The sequence below is a fragment of the Python bivittatus genome, unplaced genomic scaffold, assembly GCF_059951505.1.
Source record: "Python bivittatus isolate LINGU-HERP-01145 unplaced genomic scaffold, Pbiv_v1 ctg000780_np1212, whole genome shotgun sequence".
NCBI lineage: Eukaryota > Metazoa > Chordata > Lepidosauria > Squamata > Pythonidae > Python > Python bivittatus.
In genome coordinates, this window is record NW_028277108.1 from 3,193,809 (window position 1) to 3,220,459 (window position 26,651).

The following is a 26,651-nucleotide window of genomic DNA, read 5'->3' on the forward strand; positions in this document are numbered from 1 at the left end:
CCAACCTTTTCCCGCTCATTAAAACAGGAAGAAAGTTGCCTGCAAGAGTTTGTAGTGAGAGGTGGAGGAAGAACAAGAAAAAATGCCAAGGCAAGCCTACATTGTAGTCCTGCTGATCTCTTTCTACCCCAGGCTGCTGAAAACAATGGTGAAAGGAGAGGAGTTTGCAAGAGATCCTGGGATGAGGGGGTTATCTGTTGCCTTCTTGAGCCATCCATGGGCAGCCTCTCACCTGGGGAAGCCCACATCTTCCATGGCCACTTATGATCCAAGGCCCTGACTCCATGCCAGGGGTGATGCGACCTCCTGCTCCCAGGCTCCTACCTCCCCCGCCTCATCAGGGGAGGAAGAGAACATGCAGCCTCCCTTCCAGAGGAGGAAGGGGCAAGAGGGACAGCCCCCCCCAAACCAAGCCTCAGTGAAACAGGCCTCCCCCCATCCCATTAATCCCAGGGTTTCTTTTCAACTCCATTCGTTAGTCCTGAATGTACATGATGGTGATCAGCATGTGTAGAGTGTACAGACTCTGATCGCCAGAGGTTGAATTTCAGCTGCCATCATTTTTCATCCCTGGCAATGCCAGCTGGGACTGATGGGAGTTAGACTAATGCATGGGAAGGCCACCTGATTGGGGACTGTGGGTCAACAGTCCCCAATCAGGTACAGAGTTCTTAGAAAGTTGGCACAGCAAGGAGTTGGCAGACAGAGAGGTCAACATACCTCACTTGGTACTGTTACTTGCTTGTCCAGTTCAGTTAAAAATGCAAATCAAAACCTAGATAGGATTTTAGATACAAAGACAGTGCCATCAGGCATACTAAAAGTGGCTTTTTATATGATTAATTTGATTTTCACTATGCTGTCATTAAGATGGGTCACAATGATAAATACGGCAGCATCTGAAGAATGGGAGCTGAATTACTAATGGTTCACAACAGACTCAAGACAACAAAATTATTTGGGGCACCTTAACTAAACCTCTAAATCTATTCCATTGCAATCCAGACACACAAGCCATTGCACAATGACGTTTACTCAATCCTGGCCTCTTCACTTCCAATTGCCCCCTTTTGCCAAAATGGTGCCCATTATCTGCAAAAGGGATCTGCAAAAGGGATACAAAGAATCCCATCTGTTATTCTCACAGACTGCCGGTAAAGGATCTTCCTTATCCAGAAAGCAGTAAGAAAGCTAAGGTAAGTTGAAGGCAGAAAAAGAGTCAAAAGAGAAGAGAAGCAGTGGGCGGCTAGAGTAAAATGAGGGTAGCAAAGGAGAGAGTGTGCTACGGGAAGGGAGATGGGTAGCCCTTGTGACAAACTAAGCAGTCATTCCATAAATATGCCCAGAATGTTGGGGATACACCTGCTTAAAAAGAAATGTTTATATGTCCTCTCATCAAACAAATCAACCCAGAGTTCTCACTCGAGGCCCAAATGACCAGGCTCAAATTATCCTACTTTGGACACATTATGTGAAGACCCAGCTCTCTGGAGAAGGCTCTAATGCTGGGAAAGGTGGAAAGAAAAAGAAGAAGATGATCAGCAGCACGGTGGATGGACTTGGTTACAGTGGCGATGAGTACACCCTTGGGAGACCTGAAAGAACAGGTTAGGGACAGAACATCATGAAGGAAATCTATCTATGTGGTTGCTAGGAGTCGAAAACAACTTGATGGCACATAATCAATCAAACAAAAATGCAATTTTAATTGCTCAAAATCAACTGGTGAGTAAACAAGACACAATTCATTTGATATAGGGCCTGCCTTTCCATCAGGAACTCAAAGTGATGCATATAGTACGCCCTTCTCCAATTTTCCCCCACAGCAACCTGTGTGGTAAGTTGGTCTGAGAAGACTGCCCCCTCCATAGGTTTTTATGATAATATGCTAGCAATAAATTAAGGGAGGAGATAAGTTTTTTTCCTTTCATTTTAAGGGGTGGCAGGAAGATTTTATGCATATTTATTTATTCTCCAAAGATGAGATTATGGCACTATTGATCAAATAAATCTGGTTTTGCCACAGCTGTAATATGAAAAGCATCCTGTTCAGTAGAAATCATAGGTACAGTCATTCAATAAAATTATCTAGTGCTTATATTTCTATAGCCACAGAATTAATTTCGACAGTTAATAGGAATTAATTAAGACATCTAATATTTAAGGCGTGTGATTTTTCTGACAGTAAAAATTAAAGCAAGAATAGAGTATTCTGTAAAAGCAGTTGGTGTCCTGCCATAACAACCAGGCCACTGGAGGACTACCATTCTTAGTCTTTTCAATTCTGGCTTGGAAGTTGCCATTTTGTAGTAATGCATTTGGCACATATCATTTGAAAGAAACGCTTCATAACATTCAGCGACCAGAGGAAGCAGCTTCGGAAGCAGCTGTGTAAGCCTGGCAAAAGACACAGCTGCTTTAATGGTTCCAGGAGAGGTGCTTTGTTGATACTCCCATGGACCTCTTTTAAACACTCTGCACAGTTCTACAAGGAACCTAATGGGGGTCTCTAAATATTTGCTTTACTGTCAGTTAAAAAACAAAACATATTCAGGTACTTAGTTCCATAACCTACTGTAAACTTAACTGTATATAACTGAAAAATTCCTTTTCTTCACATATTTATTACTTTTGATTTCTAACTTTCTTCCTTTATAGAATTCAAGGCAATGCGTAAGGTTCCTTACGTAACCCAAAATTGACCAGACATACTGATTAACTTCAGAAAAGTATTTTTTTCCTGTGATTAGATATGGCTGTATCCTTTTCTCAGGCTCACACAGAAGCCTGAAATAAACCCACTGCAAAGTTAACAATGCAGGTGTCAGTACAGCCGGACAGGACAAAGCCACTTCCTATATCACAGCTTAGTTATCACATCTCCTGTAATTCCCGACTATTTTTTGTGTTGAGGCAGATGGCGCTTGGAGTCCCAAATATCTAGAGCAGTGCTTCTCAAGCTCAGCAACTTTAAGATGTATGGACTTCAACTCCCAGAATTCCCAGAACTCCCAGAATTCCCTAGCCAGCCTTCTAGGAACTGAAGTCCACATGTCTTGTTGAGCTTAAGAAACACTGATCTAGAGGTACATTTGCTTCCTTACTACATGTTATAAGCTTACTACATTTTATATACATTTTATATATCATCATATAACTGCCTGAAAGAAGATGAGATACTAGAGGGCTGCTCACAGAGCATCAGAAGCACAATTCCACATTTCAAATACAGTTAAAATGGTCAACGTGCAGGAATTTCCATACGTTGTACAGGTTTCAAGGTAATTTTTAAAGTTAACTGACTTCCTTATGTCTGAGCATCAACTTTTAAGCTTTATTTTGAAGCTAAATTGCTGAGTCATTTCCTTGTCTGTTTGAGACAGGATAAAATACTGTTGTGGACTATTTTTTCTTATTTCCCAGAAAAATAGAGTTTGAATAGATTATAACTGAACACATAAAAAGCAAAATCTACACAAGGAACTACTTTATTACATTTACAATGGGGGCACAAACTACAACAGCTGTGAGTTTTACTGTCTGAAAATGCAAGTGAAATCTTTGTTTTTGTAGAGAAACAAAAATGGAAAGTAAAACATAAAACAGATTATAACTTTGGCTAGTAGTTATATTTCTTAAAAAGTTGTTTTGAGGATCAAGTTAATGCTGAGGAATCAAGTTTAGGACTACCAATCTGGGATGCGTAATTCCAGTTGACCACAAAACTGCACCAATGAGCTACTTTCCTGCCTCTCCTTGCTGTCATTTAGTGGTCATCCAGTTTTTTGCACCCTGGATTTAGCAGTCCCACTTAAGGTGCCCACTGTCCAAAGTTTGGCTATTATTATACTTCTCATCTGGTGTAAAACTGAACAAGATCAAATCTGGCCCCAACTTGGAGGCAAGTCCTTCACTAATAAGAATGCTTTTCTCTGTGACCAGGAGCTCTTTTAAAGGTTAAATATATTCAGCCCATTTGATTCAAGGAAAAGAGAAACTGCTTTCAGAACAGCTGGAAACAGAGAAACACAACTATTTCTGCACTACTACTGTATATTATTGTTCTACCAGCCTGAAGCTGGTAGGGGTTTAGGGGTTGTTAAAATGTTCCACCACAGCAACAGAATTGCCCGGTATGTAAGATGACCAAACTTTAGAAATCTGCTCAATATACAGTATTTGTATTACAAGATTCTCCTACACCAGTGTTTTTCAAACTTGGCAACTTTAAGATGCTGGCTGGGGAATTTTGGGAGCTGAAGTCCATACTTCTTAAAGTTGCCAAGTTTGAAAAACACTGTCCTAGACTAACCAATTAACCAACTGTGGCTCAAAAATATGTTAAAGCAAAATTGTTGTCAACATTATAATAATAATAATTATTAATTAGACTTGCATCTCACCTTTCATTTAGGAGTTCAAGATGGCATACGTAGCATTTCTCCTCTAATTTTTCCCCACCACAACAATCCTGAGAAATAGGTTGGGCTGGGGCAGAATGACTGGTTCAAAGTCCCCAGTGAATTTCCATGTCTGAAGGTGGACTGGACCCAGGTCTCCTTGGTCTTAGTCCAATATTTTAACCACTACATCACACTAGTTTTACTCATACAACTTAATGTTTTTTAGCACAAGAATTATTTGAGATTCCACAAGTTTTAGCCAGGCTTCTTTATAATGAAACAGTGCCCAAAATACCAAATGAAGATGCAATCTTTATTTAATTTATACTTGCTTTCTTTCCCAAATGCCAAACATCCTCCAAATTCCAAGCTAACAGCTTACCTATCACTTAACACCAGATATGAATTTGCAACAACATACTACATATAGGCATTGTGCTACGAAGTCCTGTGGAGTCCCTGGAGTTCTCTGAGCTTGGCTGTTTTCCTGCAAATGTTTCATGACCCGGCTAGGTAACATCTTCAGTGCTAGAGTGGAATGGGGTTTGCTCTCTGTTTATATACAGTGGCTTGCCCTGCCAGCGTTGGTGGGGGTGGGGGTTTTGTTTTATTTTTTTCCCTCTGGTAGTTCCTTGATTAGGGTATTGTTTACTGCTGATTCTGTCCGGTGAAAATCTTGGTGTTCATCTCTGCTTTTCTGGGTGATGATTGCTGGTGAGGAGATGTTCTGGTCTTTTGTTTTCCTTTTTATTGTCTCTTTTGAAAAGTGTATAGATGTTGTTTATCTCTGTGACCCTGTTGATGGCTGCCTTGTCTGAATACCAAACTTCCAGGAAATCCTTTGCATTTTTGGATTTAGTTTGGTCTAAGATGCTGACAGTTTCCTAGTTGAAACTATGGTTAAGTCTGTCCATGTGTTGTGAGATTAAGGAGTTTTCATCATGTCTTCACATATTCTCTTCTACTGGTACTACAAAGTCCTGCAGCCTTCAGAGCCTCCTCTGACAACCGTTGCCTAGATCTGGTGACATGGTTCCCCATCATTTTGAGGGAGGAAGCAAACAAAAACGGAGCTGTAAGATCTAAAATAACCTTAACGCAGCTTTAAAAAAAATCCTAGAAAAAAATCCTCTCCAAATTGCAATTCTTGCCATTTGTGTATGATACGCATGTTTCCACTTTGCATGATTGCTCTGCTGCATGTGGCCCTCACACAGACTAAGCGCGTTCCCTGACCATCAAAAATATAACCCTCTTATCTAAGGATACTTCATATGTTGTGGTGGAACCAAGATAAGGTTGTATTCAGGTCTAGCTTGGTGGCTACACATCCTTGTCCACGTAATTTGACTACTTCCATATTCTGGGATTGGTCTTCAGCTTTCCAGGCTAGTTTAAAGCTCTGGGATTTCCTAAATACTAATCAGGTCCTATCCTGCTCAGCATGTTTGAGTTCCTATTCAAATATTTTACCATATATGCTTCTGGAAAGCCAACTAAACCCAATACCTCAGAGATAAACAAAAAGTGAAGTTTAAGTATTTTGCTCGGGTCTGAATTGAAAAATCTCATGCAATTACTTTTGTCATATTGTTAGGCTCTTATCTCCCCATCAGTTCTGCTGATACTATAGAATCTTATGGAGACTTTTGTTACTTATTTCTTTTAGGACTCTGCAGATTCAATTCCAAAAAGGTGCCTTTGTGATTGTGGGAATACCAATGTACCACCATTCTGCAACTCTAGAAAGTGTTTGCAGGAAAAGATGCAGGTTCTTCTCAGGTAGGGCTCCCGTATGAACGGCAATATGAAAAGCATCCAGAAGATACAAAACAATATGAATGGCAGCCAGGAGATACAGAAAAGTAACTTTTTGTTGCTATCTAATGGTTTGGATTTTTGCAGCCAAGTTGAGGTAACCCTGTCTAATTCCAGAAATGAGAAGTTGGTTCAAGCACTTCAATTAAAGTGAAGCCTTGCACCTGACGGAACAGGAATGTAATTCCTGTTCTTTCTCATTAGACAATCCATAGCTATTTTCACTGAGATATGTGGTACAATAAAATACTCAGTAGTTTCAGATGCAATGCTATTCTTTTAAAAATGCAGAGGGAAGACAAATAGAAATTCTACAACAATAGCTTAATGTTTAACAATGACATTTATCTGCCATTTTATTTAACTATTTTGACACAGCTGGGTAGGTGAATCTGAATAATTATATTCAACCTGCTACAATGGAGTAAAATAAATACATCTGCAACTCATACATTAATTAACTAATAGCTTCCAAAAATAACTGGGTATTTCAATTCCTACTTACATGCAAATAGCAGTCCATGGATTCAGAAACAGTATCCTACGCTTTTAAAAGTGTTTTATGTATCAGAATGTCTTGAATAAATGTTGAACCTCATTCACATATAACTATTATTCTGATCAGGTATTAGCTGTTTAGAATAATCTAATACCAGTTGCATTCCACAGGGAACCTGTTGAATTTATACTAGATAATCTGTACTTCATCTTCCTGATATTACTGAATTGCATCCTGCAGAGTATTAATGTAAGCATGCAAAGATGGTTTGCTTTGAACAAAGCCAGCCCCAATTGTCACTGTACAGTAGTCATAATTTTTACTGCAGTTTTAGTTTTTTGCACAGCTCGCTTTTCAGATTTTTTTTTTTTAAGACATAATATTTAATCTGGAATCGCGCATGTATAGATACAAAATGGAATCTGAACTGCCCTCTGTGAACTATTCCTGGTGTGAATTAATATTCCTAAATTACATAGGCATGGTTCTGGCATACAGCTGACAATGTAGGTTCCAACCCATACCTAAAGCAAAAGGCTTCTTGGGAAAGTTCTGCTTGCTTAAACATGTGAAAACATACCTGGTTACATTTCACACAGTATCACAAGGTTGAAGATCTACTTCAAACAATGATGCATGTCTTGTTTCTAATAAAGAAAGTGGGTGGAATCCACTGTAGTTTTTAACATTAATGAACAATAGTTCCAAGCCTTCCTGTCTCAGGTATTTGCAGCTACTTGTAGTTAGCACAAATGTTGGACAGAGTATGAACCTTTAATCTAAGAATACCTATTTAATCTAGGCTTTTTTTTTTCTTTTCCAGAAACACAACTTCTTTGAAAAAAATAAAAATTGGAAAGACGGGAACCTGTGCATCTTATCATTTTATTTAAGCAGTGACTAGAATCCACACTTAAGGCAGAGCCCAGACACTACTGTTCATTGTAAAGTTTTACTCAACATCTACAGTATTTTTTTTCATACTTAGTAATTATACACCTCCTGCATATACACTGTAGCCAGTCTGTGTCATTCTTATTTCCATTTAGCCCTGATTGTGGAATTCGCCTTTGCTGAGTGATTTCTTTTGACCTTCATTGGTGATACAATTTTATTATCTGACATAAAAATCAACATGGAATTCAGATATGACTATTGGGAGAAATTAACAAATCCATGGGTAGATTACTTCAGATGAATGATACTGGGAACATTAAGGATAACAAAATGTTCTGCAGTAAATCTGACCTTTCTTTTCTCATCTCCTCTCTACAAGCAAGAACCAGTAACTTATTGTCCTAGTCTATGAAGGTTTCTCTACGTGCTATTTATTTATTGCATTGAAATAACACCCCAATCCAAAAACTCTCAGTAATTAAACTACTTATGGCAATTAAAATAGTTATAAGTACAAAATAATCAAAGCTATTCTGACTGAAATAATGAAAAGTTTCATGTTATAGGTGTCTGGCACTTTTTAAAACCTAGATATGATTCTATTTAACACTTTAATTGCTCTAATAGAGCACTCTGTACTATCTCTAGATTACAGAACACTTTCATAATAAAGTATTGCATTTCTGTCCATCTAAATTCTCAGCCTCGGCAGCTTGAAGATGTGTGGGCTTCAACTCCCAGAATTCCCCAGCCAGCACTGCTCTAGAGTAAACCCAAAGCGTATGCATGTTTTTACCGCATCTGGAATATTTCTGTGTCATGAATCCAGCAATGGTCAACAAGAAACTTCTCCCCACAAAACTTTTTCATACTTATCCCCTTAGGTATCAAAAAGAGATTGTGAAAGTATTCAAAAATAAGAGAATCCTGTTACATAGATGACATTGCTGTCTATAGTTCCATTGTAAAGACATTTTGAAAACAATACTGTTTGAGAACTGACATCAGGGGTTAATCTGATGGAGTTAAACCCAAAGAATATGGTACTGGCACTAGAGTTGCTAGGATCCTGCAGCCTGGTGTGTGCCTCACCCTGACTGATTCCATTCTCTGCTGTATCCTTTCTACCTCAATTTTAATCTTTGGTGTGTCACAAAACGGTATCTGGACATTTTCTCCGTATGCACAGCTCTCTTGTGATCTTTCTTTTTTTCTGCACAGTTATGGAGTCCCCGCAGAAACTGAAACTAAGTCTTTAAAAGGTGATGGTAAAGGTTTTTTTAAAAAAAAATAAAAGTGGTATGCAAAATATTTTAAGAGGAATGTGATACAGAAATAGACATATAAGTAGTTTGCAATTTTAAGTAATCAGTTCATATATATGAATGGCCAGTATTTGGAATGGGAAAGAGAAGCACTCCCCCCCCCCCCTGTAATATGTTATTCTTTCAGTCAATTTTTGGGGAAGCTGGAGGTTAGAAATTTGTGATGATATTGTGGATATTACAGCAAAAGTGACAGTGGTATACGAAGATGTAAGCCAACAGAACTGACACACTGCTGTCCAACTTTTTTCTTCTCCTTCTAAAATGGGGCCCATTTATAATTCAAACTTGTTTTGTTCAGCATAGAAATCTTACAGAAGCTATCACATCCCATGCATCTTAAACCCACTCATAAATGTAGGACTTGCATTTTCCCCATATTTAATCCAATATGCTCTGGGGAACACTGAAATAACCGTTTTCTGCTTTATTTTGTAGTATGCAGTATGCAAGGATGTAAAGACACAGTGGAATAATGCCTTAGAGAGAAGATAATACACTTTATGGAGTGATTATATACTGTACCTAAAACTGTGAACAGTTCTGTTCACTACATGTCCAAACACATTGAAGAGATAGAAAAGATGCAGAAAAAATGCATTCAAAGAGCCAGAGCAACTCTGCTATGAGATAGGCTACAATGATTGGGAAGCTTTAACTGGGGAGGAAAAAAAGACAAATAAAGGTTGTGTGATTAAGACATGTAAAAATATGCATCATATGGAAAAATAAACTACAATCTGAGGTCATCCACTGAATTGAAATTGTAGAGATTCAAGTCAAATTTTAAAAGCTCTCCTTCATAAAGCATAATTTATTTTTAGAATTTCTACCAGAAGATATAAGTCAAGCCACAACTTGAATTGCTTAAAAGGGGTTCAAAGCAAATTCATGGAGGTTAAGATTATTAGTGGATAATAGTATTAGAGGCAACAGGCTTCTTGATATAAGTTATAGAAGATACTACATTTGTGACCTGCTTGTTCTGTAGGATCTGGATGATCATTATGGGAATAGAAGGCTGGATGTTGTTAATTTGGATTGATTAATTACATTTCTACTTATATCCTTTTCCTTGCCATTTAAGTCTGACTAACCTTTGGGATAAAAGCTTTTCTTCTTTGTTTTAAAAAATTAAAGGTGCCATTCTTTAAAGAAAACAAAATCTGCTTTTCCATTTTTAAAACAGATAGATGAAGAAACACAAAATGAGCATGTTCATAGGTGGGCATTTCCTTCATCTATTTCTGAGTATCATTTATTGATGCAATTGCTGCAGCTCAGGTTAAGAAACTTACAGGAAAGCAAGGTTTTGGACAAGTCCCTATTTCTGGGTCAAGAACTGCTTATATAACTTGGGTCCACATTCAGGTGCATATCCTGAATATTGGCACAAAACAAAGTACTGACACGACACATTTCACTGTCCTTTCAAATGCATATTGTAATTCCAGTCTTGTGCAAGTTGTTGCATGCTAGATCTGGTTCACTTGTATTAGAACTGGATTATGAAGACAGGTATATTTGATATGGGTATATCAATGAAGATTTCCTTATACTATCAAAGATTGCATATATGTATGCAAACATAAATTGATATTTTAAAGGTTAACATATTTGCTGTGATCAACATGCTGTTCTGCAACATTTTACTTACAATTTTCTGACATCTGCGTATCAACACGCACATTTTAGGAAGCAGAAATGCTAATCTGCTAAACTGATTCATATCTAATTCTCTGGAATGATCAGCAATGCTAGTCTACTGTAAATGAAACTTCAGGCTTTATTACATGACTAGTTCTACCATGCGGTATGTGAAATTTGTTAATTGTTATACATCAATGCCATTTTATTACATTTTAATTAGACAACCCTTTTGTTAGTAGTTCTAACTGTATGCACGTATGCATAACTGCAATGAAACATAAGATAGCTTTTTAGAGACTTGAATTCATAACTAGTAAAATTGCAGGTTTTAATTTATAAAGCCTTTTGTGACTTGGTGCTGGGTTACCTACAGGACCATATCTCCCCACTAGAACTGGCCTGATCACTTTGTGCCAGGAGAAACATTTGATTGAGTCCCACTATTCAGAGTTCGGTAGGACGAAAGCCCAGAAGCACTGTTTTTCCATAATGGTACCAGTCCGCCTGCCTTCAACATTATCTGCCTTCTGGAAAAAGTTGAAAACAGAGCTTTTCTGGAAGGGTCTGATACCATTATTGCTTTGAGAAATGTTAAGATATTTGTAAGATATTTGTTTATTGTGTTCTGTTTACAAGTATTCCTTGCTTACCGACTGCCTCATTTAGCAACCGTTCAAAGTTATGACTTTGTAACTTTTGTGTAAAAAAACCCAGCTTTGTGACCAATCCTCACATTTACGACTATTGCAGTATCCCAGGTCACATGATCACCATTTGTGTACTGGCTTGTGACAAGCAGAGTTAATGGAGAACACGGAAGTAAAATCGCAAGTCATGGTCACGTGATGTTTCGTTTAATGACCAAATGGGTAGTGACATCATCTGTTACAGTCATGTGATTTTCTGTTTAGTGACTGCAGTGTTTAATGATGGAGTTGCCAGTACCAATTGTGGCCGCTAAGCAAGAACTACCTATATTATCGTGAGCTGCTGAGAGTCTTTTATGATTGCAGCGGGATATACATCTGATAAAGAAATAAATATCCCAAAGTTGTGCCTCTGAAAGCATAATAAGCAAACAGCTTGACCAAGTTTCTCATATGCAAACCATCTATAACCAAACAGTATACTAGATTAAGTACATCAGCTTTTATACATGGATTTGTATTCGTAGCGACTTGAAAGTTGATGAAAAAAATAACATAGTGCTATTATCATTATGTTCTTTATTTACCCAATTCTGAGCTGCGCAGCATAATTTGGCTCTGGACAGTAAAGTCCGTAGGATACTGTTCATTCTAAATAGTTAATAGGTTGCTCAGAAGCACTGACTTTTCCAGGTAAAAAGTAAAGTCTCCTTGGGGTTCAGCTTGACTCCTGATTACCTTGCGGACATGCAATTTTCTTTGAGATCTATATCTATCTATAATGTATTATTAAATTTATACCCTGACTTTCTCTTTCATAAGCACTAAATTATTATTGCATACAATAATTTACAAAATATAAAACATAACACTAGGAATGTGCAAAATTTGGTGATTTAGGAACAGAGTATTCCAGAGAGCACTCATAAGCAATGCTTGTATTTTGTCAAGTTGTAGTTACTCCAATGAATTGAGAACAGCCATTTACAGGAACAAACCCTGGCAATAGTTAGAGTCAACTTGTCTTGATGGAACATCTACTTAGGGATAAAGACTTCTCCTGAGGCTTTCTTGCTTGTACCTCTTAGGATGCAATTCCCTCCAATTTTGCCATATTCCTCTGAATGTTGTACTCTTTATCTCAATTTCCTGTCTTGTCTTTGCTATAGTATAGCTACCAAAATGTTCTCCACACCCTTTTCAGTCTGCCCACAGCTCACAGGTGGACATTCTTTCCCTTTTGGTTCTCTCCAACTCTTCTCACAGCTTTCTCTTTTCCTGCAATGTAATGACTCCTTCTATCCTCTTGCTTGGTTAATACTTTCCTAACTTCCTATAACCAAGTACTTCAAGTTATATTCCTATTTCTTTCCCTAGAGCTTTTTTCCCACAGGGATAGCCCTCCAGACATTCCCAAAGGATGATGAAAAATCCCACCAATTGCGGGCATTCAGGAAAGCCTCTGGGGATTGATAGTATAGTTTGTCTCCTTCTTCTAGTAGGCAAATTGTTGTCATGACTATTTTCCTTATTTTCCTTGGCGTGTTAATGGAGAAGAAAGCTTATTATTGTTATTGGTTGGGAGGTTTGTTAATTTTTGTTTATCTTTCCATTTTATTTTTGTATTATTTATAAGCCATTTAAAGCCTTTTCAGAATTGATGATGGAATATAAATTGCAGTAATAAATAAATATAATTAAAAAAACCAAAAAAACACAATATGTAACTCAGGTGGATGTCTTCAAAGTTTTGCATACTTAGTAATATTTTCACATGATGAATTTGCATCGAAGCCTATAAGGACTAATCATTGCTACTTATAGCACAGCTTCTGTGCACTTCTGGGCTACAGCTTCCTCTGCAAATGGCAGAAATAAACATCCTGATCATTAGTCCAGAAGCTAAGGAAGCTACAAATATGCAAATTAGTTATTATAATTCATAGTTACAGTAACACTGAGTCTAAACATCTACCCACACTTTAGCCTAAACTGAGGATAAGCATGGATAAAAAAGACATGTCACCTATTATAATTACAGCAAATCCTTAGTATTTATGTTGAACATGCTTTATAAATCACAAAAACACCTTAGATATTGTATCACAGAAGTTCTTATAGGATCTGAGTAAGATCTATTTGAGTCTACTAGACAGAGCTGACATTTTAACCAGCTTGTAGTATGATGGAGTTGTCGAGAGAGAGAGAGAGATAAGAAATTTAAAGAGAAAAGGCAACATATGATGCAGTAAATGTGGTTGAAACAAGGATGGTTTATAAGGTTAGAAAGTCATGGCAAAGTCTAATGAAATGTACTGGTACAAACTAAATTGAGTTAAATTTCGTCTGCTCTCTTGCCTTCGATTTATCTTGCCTACTACTCCTGACTTCTTCTTGCTCCGTTTAATGAAAGGAAATAGTATGATGGGTACGTGTCTATGGACATTCTTGTCTGCATTTTTAGCTACTCTGTAGCCCTTGGATCTCCCTGGACCTATCTTTGCTGAAAACAGATCGCACCGTTTTCTGCTATGTCAAAGTGGGAAACGTAATGTCCTAGAAACATTCTATCATAATTTAAAAATGAAGAATGTGCCCAAAGCTCCCCATGTTGCTCTACCTACATCAGTGTGGTCCAAACTTGGCCACTTTAAGATGAGTGGACTTCAACTCCCAGAATTCCCCAGCCAGCCATGCTGGCTGGGGAATTCTGGGAGTTGAAGTCCACTCATCTTAAAGTGGCCAAGTTTGGACCACACTGACCTACATAAACAGCCATACCAACTTTGTAGCCCTTAGGCCTCCTGACATATTGATTGTGGCTTTGGGCCACCAAATGTTTGTCAAAACCAGAACTATATCACAGCAGACCTAGACCAAAGGCATGCCAGGCACCTCATTAGAGGACCTCTCAGAGACAACAGAAAGAAACATAACAAAAGCTCCTAGAGAAAGATCCCTGCAGGATTTACTTTGATAGATCAGTGGTTTATTATGCTCTGGAGGAAGTTCAGAGGACAGAAAAATCGATCTTCCTATTTTTTATAAGAAACAAAAGGCATCAACACCAGAAGTACAAGTTTGATGACATATTAATGAAATATTGCAATATATTTTGGGGACTAATTAACTTTTAATCCATAAAAGTGGCTTATCTCAGCTATACTTCATTTCTTCCGTTATGAAACATGGGAACCCCAAATAATCTTCCGTCCAGGTAATTTACAAGACCCAGACCCATTTGGTTCAAGCAAGCTGACTGCATCATATACTCTCAAACAATGTCCTCACACATCATAAATTCTTTCTGAAGCATTCAACCTAAATTCCTGAATTGTTGAACTTCACCAAGAGTTAAGACCTCTGAAGTCATTATGTAATTATAAACTCATTATATAACTCCCTATTAACTCAAAAATAAACCCAACTGAGTTCTGAGGCTCATGTTTCCTAGTAGCTATACTTAGAGCTGCAATCTAAAGAAATTAAACCTAGTACTCTACTAAAATCAGTGCTGACTTAGCTATTTGTGACTAACTTTCCTCAGAGATCTCAATGGGGCTTAACATGTGATTCAGTGTATGTTTACTTAGGCTATTTCCACACCAAAGATTTATACTGTTTTATAGTGGACATCCAGCCAACACTCTGGTGATATATTACAAATGAAGGCAGTCTTTATATCTCCTCAGCAATGACTAGATGATGCTATAAGACACTATAAATCAGTGTGTACACCTAAGTCTCACTGAGTTCAGGGTGATTTACTCCAACAGCAGTATGTTTAGGATTGTAATTGTAACTTAAATTTAATTGGGTTGAGTCCATCAACACAGCTGATGGGCTCAGTTCAAACTTCATTCCATTAAACCACTCTGGTCTATTGCCAATGACTTTAACATTAAGGCTCTGAACAAAACAATAAATGAAGAAAGGGTTTTTGTTTGTTTGTTTGACTTGTATGGAAGTACACTCTAGTCATGCAAATCAAGAAAACCTGTTCTAGTACAACCTTAAATTATTGCAGATCTTGTTACTATAAATGTTTCAATACCCTGAATACCCTAAGCTTAAAAACTGGCCCTTCTATTATGTTCAGCTGCTATATTATGGTCCACAGTACTATTATTGTTGTTTCGTCCGGTGACATCTCTCCTCTTATTAAGAATCTCTTCTAAAAGAGCAGGACAGCAGAACTTTATAAAAGGTGCATTTGCTAGCTGCTGCTTTGAATTTAAATTATATGTAAATTATATAATTTCAACAAGCTCAAATGCCACAGTGCCTTAAAATGAATCGTAACCAAGATAACTTCTGTAAAGGAAACCAAAGAAAATGTGTAATCTATTTGAGAAATAAATTTACATTTCATCAGTTCCATCTCTCTCTCCCTATGGCACAAAAAAAAAAATAAAAAAAAATAACCATGTGCTATTGAACAAAATTCAAAGCTTCTACTAAATGCAAAATACACGAATGGCACCCTGACACCAAATACTCCTAATTTAACCAGAGATTTAAGATAATTTAACATGCCAAGACAAGTGCAGGAGCGCAAAAGTAGAGTCCAGCTGCAAATGAAATTTGTTGGAATTGACACTAACTCGCTACTTCGATCTGGGACTGAAAAGCACCACCCCTAATTTAAAGCATGGCATGCTCGCGGGCGCGTGTAGCAGAAGTGAGTCACCATTCCGGGGAACTGATGATTCATCCATTCAGTCATCCTTTTCAGGCCAAATTAACAAGCAAAACACACGTGGGTTCTAATCCACAAACCCTTTTACACGAAAGTCCTTCTCAATCGGCGGGATTCGATACGCCCCTGAGTTCTTTAACTCCACCCACGGCTCCAAAAATTGATTACCTATATGTTCCTCCATGACGAAAGCATGGGGGTAGAGAACCCACGTGCCCAAGGAGACGGGTAATACACCCCAGTCAGTGGGTGACGTTTCAGTGTCAAATCCCTTCTTAAACATCTCTTTGGACTCACGCACCTGCCAGGTCAGGTGCACGATCAGCTTGTCAGTTTCACTTTTGAGATTTGACTGCGCGTGTGCACCGGGAGGGGAGAGGTTTTCTCCGGCCGAGCAGGGCCGTAAATATCGCCCCAGAGAGAGAGAGGTACGCGGCTCTCCCTTCGCCCCAGTCACAACTTGCGCCGTTCCTCCTCCTGTGACATCTTACATAACACGGCGCCCAGCAAATCCAAAGCGGAAGCTGGAGAGCAAAGCCGCCTTCGGGACGAAGAGCCGGAGATGGAGCAGATGCTCCACCGGACCAGCCACCCTCCGCTCTTTTTGAGAAACGAGTGACGCCGGCGGGCGGCTGGCTAGAAAAATCCGGAATGGAAGGAGCGACGCAGCAACCCCACACCGCCCTTACCACACAGGCCAGGGGTGCTTGGCCGCTCTCAGTTCCCCACTGCGGAGCTTAAAGCCAACCTCGCCGAAGTGTCTCTTCGGGATCCCCCCACCCGCCCCGCTTGGGAGGGCCGGGGAAATGTCAGCCCGGCTGAGCCGCTTCCCCCAGCCGGCGCGCTTGGGAGCGGCTCCCGAATTAAGGGGAGGGGGGAGGAGAGAGGGGCAAACAAGAAAGAAGTTAACTCTCTGCGCCGGTGCCGGGAACGCCGCGGACGGGTGGCCTCGGCGTCCGAGCTGCTCCCGGGGCGCAAGGCGCGAGCCGGCGGCAGCAGACACGCACCTTCCCGCAACTTGTCCTGACAGGCGAGCCGCCCCCTTCCTCCTCTGCCGCCATCCCTTCGGCCAGCGCCTTCCCCCTTCCTCAACTTTCCTCCGGGGTGGCGGGGGAGAGCGAGCGCGGGAGAGGAGCCGGGGCAGAGTCCCTTACCTTCCCCCAGACCGCCCCGAGAGCGCGCCCCGCGGACGCGGCGCCGGAGTCCTGGATGGTGCCGGGGAGCGAGAGGTGCGCTGGAAGCTGCCGCTCAGCTGACAGGAGTTCCGCCGGGGGGGCACGGGGGGAAGCGAGGGGGAGGGAGGAGGAGGAGGAGGAGGACGCCGCCGAGAGTCAGCGAGGAGGAAGACTCGCGCCGCGGAGTGGAGGGAGCGGTGCAGGGGGGCGGAGGACTTTCCCAGAGCTTGTTGTTTACGCATTGCTGCCCTGCTCGGTGCACACAATTCATTCTCTGATTGGACGCAAACTGGGGCACAGCCTTTCGCTGCCCGCCCGCCCGCCCTCTCGTCTCGCACGGCCATGGTGCTTCTGCCACTCGGAGCCCCCTGGGGAAGAGCGGCGCGGGAGGGCGGCTGGTAAGTTTGCCCCGCTGAAGGGACTTCGGCTCCCGGGAGGTAAACCCTTACGCACCAGCCGAGGAGCCAATGGCATCCAGCGGGCCCGCGGCGAACGCATCCTCGCGCGCGCGCCACCGCTGGTCTAAGCTCGACTCTCTCCCCCCGACCCCGCCCGCGAGGCATCCCCCCCCGCTCTTTTTTTTTTTTACCCTTCCTGGTCCAGCCGCACACACGCTACCAGGACGCTGGAGCAAGGAGCATGTGCGTAGCGCTTGCGCATGCTCTCCAGAACTCGGTGAAGGCGCAGTGACGCTGCTGCCCTTAGATGTCCTTTCCGTGCCTTAATATTGACGGGAGTTCTTAGCCGTAAACTCTGCGGCGCTGAACGTTTCAAGAAGCGACCCCCTGTAGAAAGGCGTTGGGTTCCTACGAAGTAAAAACCTGGACGGTATTCCACCGTTTCAAGGAAGGGAGAGCTTTCAGATCCCCGCAGAGCAATTAAAGGAACAGAGGGAGGAGGGGTCCAGAGAGGGTCCAAGTAAGAAAAAGGTTGTGCCAAAAAGGTTCGAGCCAACTCGAAGTCTAATGGATCAAAGCAGGAGTACGTGGAGTTCAATGCACCTCCCAGGTACAGGGAGGTGTGTGTGCGCACGGCCTCGCCTTCAAGTCAGTGTTGGCTCCGGGCAACTGCCTGGACCAGTCCCTGCAGTTTTCTTGGCAAGGTTTTTCCGAGGTGGTTTGCCCTTGCCTCCTTCCTAGGGCTGAGGGAGAGAGTGACTGGCCCAAAGTCGCCCAGCTGGCTTCATGCCTAAGGCAGGACTAGACATCTCCCATTTCTAGCATGACGCCTTAACCACGGTGCCAAACTGGTTCTCTCCCAGCTATAGGAACAAAGCTTCATTGTGGGTGATTTTGTCATGGGGGACTATCTGGAGAGATGCTGCCAGGGCTGGGCTGTAGATCCCATGAGCCAAGAAATTGAGAGATGGAATAGCCTGTGTGTGTGTCTGCATATAAAGGTCCTGGAGATGACATGTGCCCAAGTTGCCTACAATGTAATTGACAATTGCCATGCTCTATCCATAGGGCAGTCCTTGAAAAATATCTGGAAGTTGTAACTGATGCAAAATGAAGCAGTAATTGGAAAACCATAATATAACTTGACATACTGGCTTGCGCTAGTTGCCAGTTTTTGGGGAGCATGGTTAACGATTGGTGTGTTCGAATCCTAAACCTGCCCGTACCTCATGATCTGCAGGAGAGGCCTTCCATCAAGCACACAGGAGACTCCAGGCTATGAAATGCATTCCCTTAAGATTGCTTGGCATCTAGTCAGGTCTGAATCCAGCTCTGGTTTCCCCAAAAAAGCCTCTCCAGGGTAATCCCATTGATAGACTGGCAAAACTAGATGGAGCCTTTAACTACCACTATGGTAGTTAGGAAGGTGGGTTTGGCCACGAGATAATTTGTGACTGGCTGGCTGGATGCAGGGATGGAGAACCTCCTTGACTGGGGAAATTAGCTTCCCCAAAGGGGCTGACTTTTAATTATACAAGTTTTCAATTTCTAAACATGAGCCTGAGATTATCCTCCAATGATACCCTCTATAAGTGAATTCTGACTTGCACTGAAACCAAGAGCATATTCAAGATGGTAACAAGATTTGATGTCAGTGATTTAACAAGGGAATTTCTCAGTAAAATTTTCTCCTTGTCCAAAGCTACCTATTTTACCTGGTTTTCTTGCCTGGTCTCAGCCTTCCCAATCTTTTGCCATTCAGATGGTTTGGGAATGCAACTTCCTTTGGATCTGAAATGCCATCATATCTAGAGGGTGCCATTTTAGGAAAGGCTTCCTCTATTTTTCCGCCCACCCACCCACATAATCAAGAAAGGGAATAATTCCCAATCACAGAGTTGTTTTATTGCAGGGAAAACAGCTATGTTTATGGTTAGCATGTAATTTCTGACCAGGAGTAGAATCTAGCTGTGTACTGCTATGGATGTCACTATCATCAGTAATATTGTTAACATCACACAGTTTCACCATTCTACTTTCATCCTGCATTATCCTCATGCCTTGTTTGGCGTGTCGGATTGGATGTTCTGTTTTAGGATTGATTTGGGTTTGTTGGCTTTTGGGGACTGACTGTTCTTCTCCATCATCCCAATTCCTATGGCTGAAGGACAGTGTGGTGCTCACAGTGATGTTGGTCTCTAGGTCCTATAGTTCTAGCTACCTTTGCCAGGGATGAGGCATGGTAAAAGTTGCAGTCCACGATATTTAGAGGTCCACCCATTATCCTTCTCTGGGAAATCCTATGCATGTTTATTTAGTGGTAATTCTTATTGAACTCAATAGGACTTCTAAGTAGATATGAATGGGAATACTCTTCCCCTTCCATTTCTTAAAAAAATGGCTATTTCTCATAATAAAAGGTTCCTTCCCATGTTGGGGTCAAAGCATAGTATTATTTTATCAGACCTACCTAATGCACTCGTGGTGTTTAAAACAACTTTCTTTTTTTAAAAAAAAAAAAAAAAGGAAACTTTAAAAATGGATGCTTATCCAGTGCTTTTCAGGGCAGCTTGGCATGCAAGAATTAAGTGAGAGAAGCTTTTCCTGGCCTGGGGAAAAAGCAGTTGGGAAACCAGAACTTATTTAATTTCTGCACGGCAGCTTCTAAAAGTCATAGGAGCTGGGCCAGCAAAGATTGCCAATCCAAATAGCGCTAAAAGGAAAATCCAGGTTTGTTTTCAAAACATCTGGAAAGGGCCTAAGAGTACATGGTTGAAACAGCATGGAGTTCCTGTCTTCTATAAACAATGCTGTTGATTCAGAAAAACTCTAAATCAACAGCTTCTGAAACATTCCTGGGGAGTTTGAGCTTTTGGGTAAATATTCCAAGAGAAGATGTTTAAGCAGACTGCTTATTTTGTGTTTAGCTACAGATACAATCTAGCCAGAATTAACACCTTTAAATCCCATTAACTAAATGGAAAAGTTATGCATGCACTTAACTTTTTCCCATTGAAGTGGACAGGGCCAAATGCTAAACTTTTAGGGGACTTTACTCCTTTCGTTACATTAATTATATTTTTTGATTTTACAATGTAATGAAAAAGGCTTCTTTCTCTCTCTCTCTTTTTCAGCATCCAAATTCTTTCATAAAGGGCTGAGTTTCATTCTGAAGTCCAAAATATTTTAAAGTACTTTGCTGTTTAGTATCCGTCTTCTGTTGTGTGAGATATTTCTAAATGCAGAGAGAACTTAAGATGTCTTCATGAAAAGTAATGTTTATTACAACATTATTTAGATGAAGATTTTTTTTTTGCAGGGGAACAGAGAGAAGTTATATTTATAACCTCACTTGATTTCTTTAATTAATCAAATAAACATTCCATTCCTAGGCTGTGTCATTTATTCTCAGATAATACTCCTCTATGAATCCTGGCCTCAATATTCCCTAAAGTGCTTGTTCATCGTGGCTCAATATAGATTTCCATGGTGCACAAAGCATAGAGTTCATTTGGTTGGATTATTATTTTTCTAATTATAATATTTTCATTTCCTCCACTGGTGGATTGGTTTTATTTTTTTTTTAAATTAAATGTAAAATGTAAACCTATAATTATCAGAAATATTTTTTCAGGTGGAAAGAATCGCATTACCCTGAGTTTGTTATATTGCTGTTTAAATAAATAGTATTTACTGTGACCTATATTAGATGACTTTCAGCAGCATTAGAATATTGTATGATAATGATCTGTTTGGCTGGTTATGCAATAAATAAAGTTAGTATTTGGTAAAATAATGCTGACTTGATTTGATGGCTCAAGCATTGTAAGTTTCAGATAAGACTGTGGAGTGTAGTTGCTGAAACCTTAATTTTATTTTATTTTCCTGTTCCCTTCTTAGTACTAAATAGATTATGAAGAATATGTAGACTAAACATTATTTTTGCAGCATTACTTTGTTTTCTTCCTTTAATTTGGGATATGGGGTTGTCTTGGACAATCACTGTATTCAACTTTGAATATTTCTACCCAACAATCTTCTATGTAGTGGTTGTACCATAAATTCAGCCACCTGTTCCACAGCATCTGGAGCTCTCCATTCTTCTGGTGGATTTTTTGACCACTCATTGCAATTCTGCTGCAACTTGGAACATTTCTCTGAAAATAAGAGTTTCTCTTAATCTGAGATGGGAATTTATTTCAGCCCAGGACTGAGATGACTCAAAACAACCATGCTAGGAGCTGTATGCCAACCAAGACTTGACAGAGGGGACAAGGCCAGACAAGGGAGAGGGGGAGAAATTTTCTCAAATTACTCATGGGCTTGGTGGGGAACCTTGACGGCTGGATTTGACTCACAGCTGAAGATTCCCCTTCCCTGTTATCACTGTTTCCATACATTTGTATTGCTATGAAATGATGGCCCGCTAATCCTGAGATGATCCACTGCTAAAGATATCAGGCAAATCCAGAGTAATAATTTATGTCCCACCAATAGAAAAGGATATATAAAATGTTCCTATGATAATTTATAAGTATCAATGCAAAATTTAAAACAAGCATTACTGTATACGCTAAGCCAAATTGTTTTGGATGGCTTTCCCCTAAGTTTATATGGATGCCAACTTTTTTGTTTGTATTGCTACATCTTTGTTGTTTCGTGGCTGATTGTTGTTTTTACAGTTGTTGTTGGTTAGTTTCTGTTTGTTTTATATGTGACCATGGAACTTTTAAACTGTTCTATTTATATTTATGTAAGCTGCCAAAAGCCATTTTGATTGCAGTGGGATAGAAATGTGTTAAATAATAATAACCAACCAACCAACAGACGGTCTGAACATCATATCAATTTGAGAAAAATTAGAGCGCAGGATCTGTGTGCCTGTTCAGTCTGCTATCCAGGTGCTAAATACTGATATTCAACTTCAAGGCTTCAATTCTCCCTTTGTATGGTTTTTTAAACAAAATGTGTTTAAATTCTCTCCAGACAGATTACTGTCTTCAAACACATCTTCTGTGATAGAGAAAAGAGTCATCCATAGCAAAGCTAATGTGACTTTGCAGCTATGGAATTTGTGACTGGCAACATCTTTCATAGAGCCTATAATACAAGGCCAATCTATCTGATCTCTCCATTTTAATGCTAAGTGTATCATACAAATATTATTGGGAGAAGGGGATATTCAGAATGTTTAATAGCTTAATCTGACCTATCAAGTACAATCAATGAACTAGGCAACTTGAGAGGGACAAACTCCTCTGCAGAATTCCTAAAGAGAAAGACCACAGCTAAGCCATAAACAATGATTTATAAACCACAATGGATAGGTTCATGCACATGCTAAGCCAAAATCCAAAAAACCACTCAGTCGCTCCAGGTACTTCCATTCTTCCAGTGTTCTAGCTCCCAGTGTTTTTGCAAGTAGTCTGAAGCTGACTCACAACTGTCTTAATTGACATTAACCTCAAAGTGCACAGAACACCCAATGAGGTCATGAATGTATCCTCCGACTTAATCTCCAGTTAACGAATATGAGGATACAAAAGCCAGCACCCGGTGCATACCCCATTTTTTATCCACACTCTTAACTGATGCAGCATTTGGGCTTTGGAGCGCCGAAAGAAAAATCTGAGTATTCTCTGTTGAAGATAGATGCTTGGAAACTTTCTCCAGTGCAATTTCTGCTGAATTGTGGTTGAGCTGGAAATAGACTCAGCTGCCAAACAGAGAACATGGTTGAAAAACCAGCTATAGGGCAGCAATTCTGAGATTTATGTGATATGATTTTGGGGTAACATGCAACTTAGTTTTTTCAAACTGGGGGGAACTGCAGAACCATCAAATATATATGAAATGAAGCCATGCTAGTTATATTTGAGTTCAAAAGAGGAAACCTCAAAATGAAAAGATTTGCTAAAAAAAAAAAAGTGTAAAGTTGAAAAAAGGGTTGATTTGGTCAAAGGCCATCAGGACACTGGAAGATTATTAAAAATCTCCGTAAGAGAAAGTTGGTTGGAATATATGACACAGATGAAGACCACCATGAAGAGGTCTTACAGAATGCTAGTTTCAAGGAAGCTAAAAGGAGTTCAATTTGAAACTTTCCATAATTAGAAAAACAAATGAGAAGACACATTGTAACCAAAGAAATGAACATTTATAATAAGATAAATAAAATAAGACCTTGTGATGCATATAGCTAAACATTTTAAAATCAGAAGTAAAAATGTATTTAAATAAGATAGAAAGAGGAAACACCAGACAGGTAAATGGTGTTTGCTATTGTCTGCTAGACAATAAAAAGATTGAAGATGTCCTTAAAGCCAATACAGAGATCTAGAGAAGCCAAAGAAACTCACTGTGTTTGTCTTCTCTAAAAAAAAATGCTGGACAGCATCCATACATTTGAGGAGGCACCAAAGTCAATATGAGATATTGTTAATTTGTATGTCACACTGACAAATTAACAAAACACTGAATCTGGCCTGAAATATCCAAATAATTCTTTTTTTAAAAAAATCTTTAAAAAGTAACACAAAAGGTCAGTTTTTTAAAACAATATTTGTAGAAATGCAGCTTTCTCTAAATCTTCATCTTTCGAGAAAGTGATAAAATAATAATGGCCGAATTATAATGGCAGAAAACTTGAATCTGTCATAAAATGCAGCAATTAAGGTGATTAACTTACTTGAGGGGGGATAGTAGTGTCTAATTTGTCCTGTCTTCAGTTTAAACACCTCCATGGAGAACTGTCTTCAGAATTTAATTCAAGAGCAAAATGAAGCAGAAAGTTGTGATAATTTTTTTAGTGCCCTTACCAGAAAAGCAACCCAGCCTTGGGAGGAGAAAGGCCCATCCTCCTATCAGAGTAACTCTTGCAATCAAGCTGGCCTATCTGCAACCTTCTGGATGGGTGGCAAGATTGTAGGGATGGATAGATACATGTTATTTAATTACTGTCATACCTCATTTTTGCCTAGACTCTCCCTTTGAATGGTTCTGTGTATGAGGTTACTCTCTTTTACACTCAAGTAGTTTCCTCAATCCATCTTCCTCGTTTTCATTCTTACTAGATCCATTGTTGCTTAATCTTCCTTCAGTTAATTTGTCTAACTTTCTATTCCTCTCCTTCCCATCCCTTACCTTTGTTCTAGACTTTTGTGACAACTTTATTGCATTCTGATTTCTTCTTTTATTTAAAGACAATAATTTTTCAGCTATACTTTTGGTGGAGTCCTCCTCCCTTCTTCGTTTATTCCTCCCTCAAATTATTCTTAAAAATAATTCCTCCGCCTCCGCCTCCGCCTCCTCCTCCTCCTCCCCCCCCCATCAAACTGTAAATATTATAGGTGTGTCCTTATCTTCTTCCTATATTCTGGAAGCCATGTCATGAAGTGGTAGATTATTTGCATTTTACTAAAGTAACTGAAGAGTTAATGGAACACTTCCTTATAAGGAGTGGGGGACAGAAAGCTAAGAGGAGAAAGGCAGTTAACAGTTTCACAGAGTAAAAAGAGGGAAGGGAAAGGAAAAGTAGATAACCAGAGTGCATGAAAGGAAAAGGAACCTCTGATAGCTTTTGTTATATAGTCAACTATCATTCCATAAATAAGTATAGAGTATGTTCTGTTCCTCTAAATGAAAGCATCCCATATTATCTGTTCATATAGTACTATTCTTAAATAAAATTCCAATTGTTTATAAAGAACTAGACTGAATAAACGAGAGAAGAATATAATACCCTCCCCCATACTTAAGATACCAGGGATTAATTAAGAGAGAAGATCACATTGGTATAAGAATTCCAAAGCTTATCATTTGGGGGTGTAGCAGTAAGATTTTAAAATGTATTTACTCACCCCCAAAATAATCTTAGAAGACATTATACAATTTCTGAGCAAATAAACCCAGTTTTGCCCCAAAGAGTACTCCTCTGTCTCATTTCTGCCCTGTGTAGAATAGGTAGTGCTAATAGAGAGATCAAAGATGGAAAACTCAGGGATGGAGACCTGTCAAGCACTGGTAGGAAAGGATTACCTGGATCTTGGAGAATCTGTAGAATTAATCTGAGCAAACAGATGACATAGTTATTTGCAGAATTCTTGGCATTTTCCTATGGTAGAATCTGACCATCCAGGCAGATTGCATTACAGGAACAGATAGATACCTGTAAGTCCTGTTCATCAGAATAGCCTTATATTCCAAACATTTTATTTCTTTCTTTGAAGAAGAATTCCAGGACAACTTGTTGCAAACCTGTCAATATAACAAGTCACTGATGCTAGAGACAAACCATTAAACATGGAGTTAATTGTTGATTTGAAGCTAAAGTGAATGATTATTCATTACATCTACAAGGTAAAGATACCTTCAAGTTCCAGAAGTGTTACAAAACTGATCTGACAATACTACCTTCGGGGATGTTTTTTTTCTTTGACTTCCCAATGTAGTCTACAACCTTAGATTTTCCAGATAGTCTCCCATCTGAGGAGTAAGTAGAGTTTGACTGTTGATTTCAAGATTCAGCCAAGATCAGCGAGAAACTGCCATCCGCTGGGTCTCATTTCATTTAAGGAATTAAAATGTCTATTTTTGTTTGGTAGAAAAATTGGCTTCCAAGTTTAGGAAATAGATTGGGTATATTTATATTAATGGTATGCAGTTCATTGGATAAAGGCAGGAACAATCAGATTGGCCATCCAATCCATGGACAGGAACTGCTACATCTGCTCTGTTTATGCACAGAAATCACTGTTGCAGATAGAAACGAAGTGGCCCATTCTTCTGGGTGCTGTTTCATTTTATAGAGATGTGTTGCTTAAATCTCTACTGGGGAAAATTTCTCTTTGAAGCTCTGTGCAACCCAAATGTATATAAATACAAATTTCTTTCTTCCTGACTGGTTTCAAAATATGCCAGTTCTTATAGCAACCATAGCTAACATAGCACAAAGTCTTATTGCCACATTTGATATCTATCTAGTCTTGATTGAGTTTTTTCTTTAATAATCAAGATATGCTCAGATCCTGTCCAAACAAGGTGAAAATGGCTTCGGTGAACTGTCTCTAGCCTTTTATTATTATTTATTTTGTTAAAGTATCATTTTAAAAAATAATTTATGCCATATAAATAACTAAATA

General features: G+C 39.5%; 1 protein-coding gene and 1 long non-coding RNA gene across 5 annotated transcripts in view; one reads left to right on the plus strand and one right to left on the minus strand.

Annotated features, from left to right (window-relative positions):
* Positions 1–7,679, plus strand: part of LOC148214006 (uncharacterized) — a 47,467-nt gene extending 39,788 nt beyond the window's left edge. Inside the window, exons 3-4 of the long non-coding RNA XR_015793550.1 lie at positions 6,073–6,185; positions 7,544–7,679. This is a non-coding gene — a long non-coding RNA (uncharacterized LOC148214006). The remainder of the gene's footprint in view (positions 1–6,072; positions 6,186–7,543) is intronic.
* The window catches only part of PCGF5 (polycomb group ring finger 5), a 34,263-nt gene extending 16,474 nt beyond the window's left edge, over positions 1–17,789 (minus strand). Inside the window, exon 1 of one of the 4 annotated variants that reach the window (XM_088128981.1) lies at positions 17,703–17,789. The gene's annotated coding sequence lies outside the window, so the exon portion shown is untranslated. The other 3 variants (XM_088128980.1, XM_088128979.1, XM_007425010.3) reach the window with 3 other exon arrangements.
* Between the last annotated feature and the right edge of the window lie 8,862 nt (positions 17,790–26,651).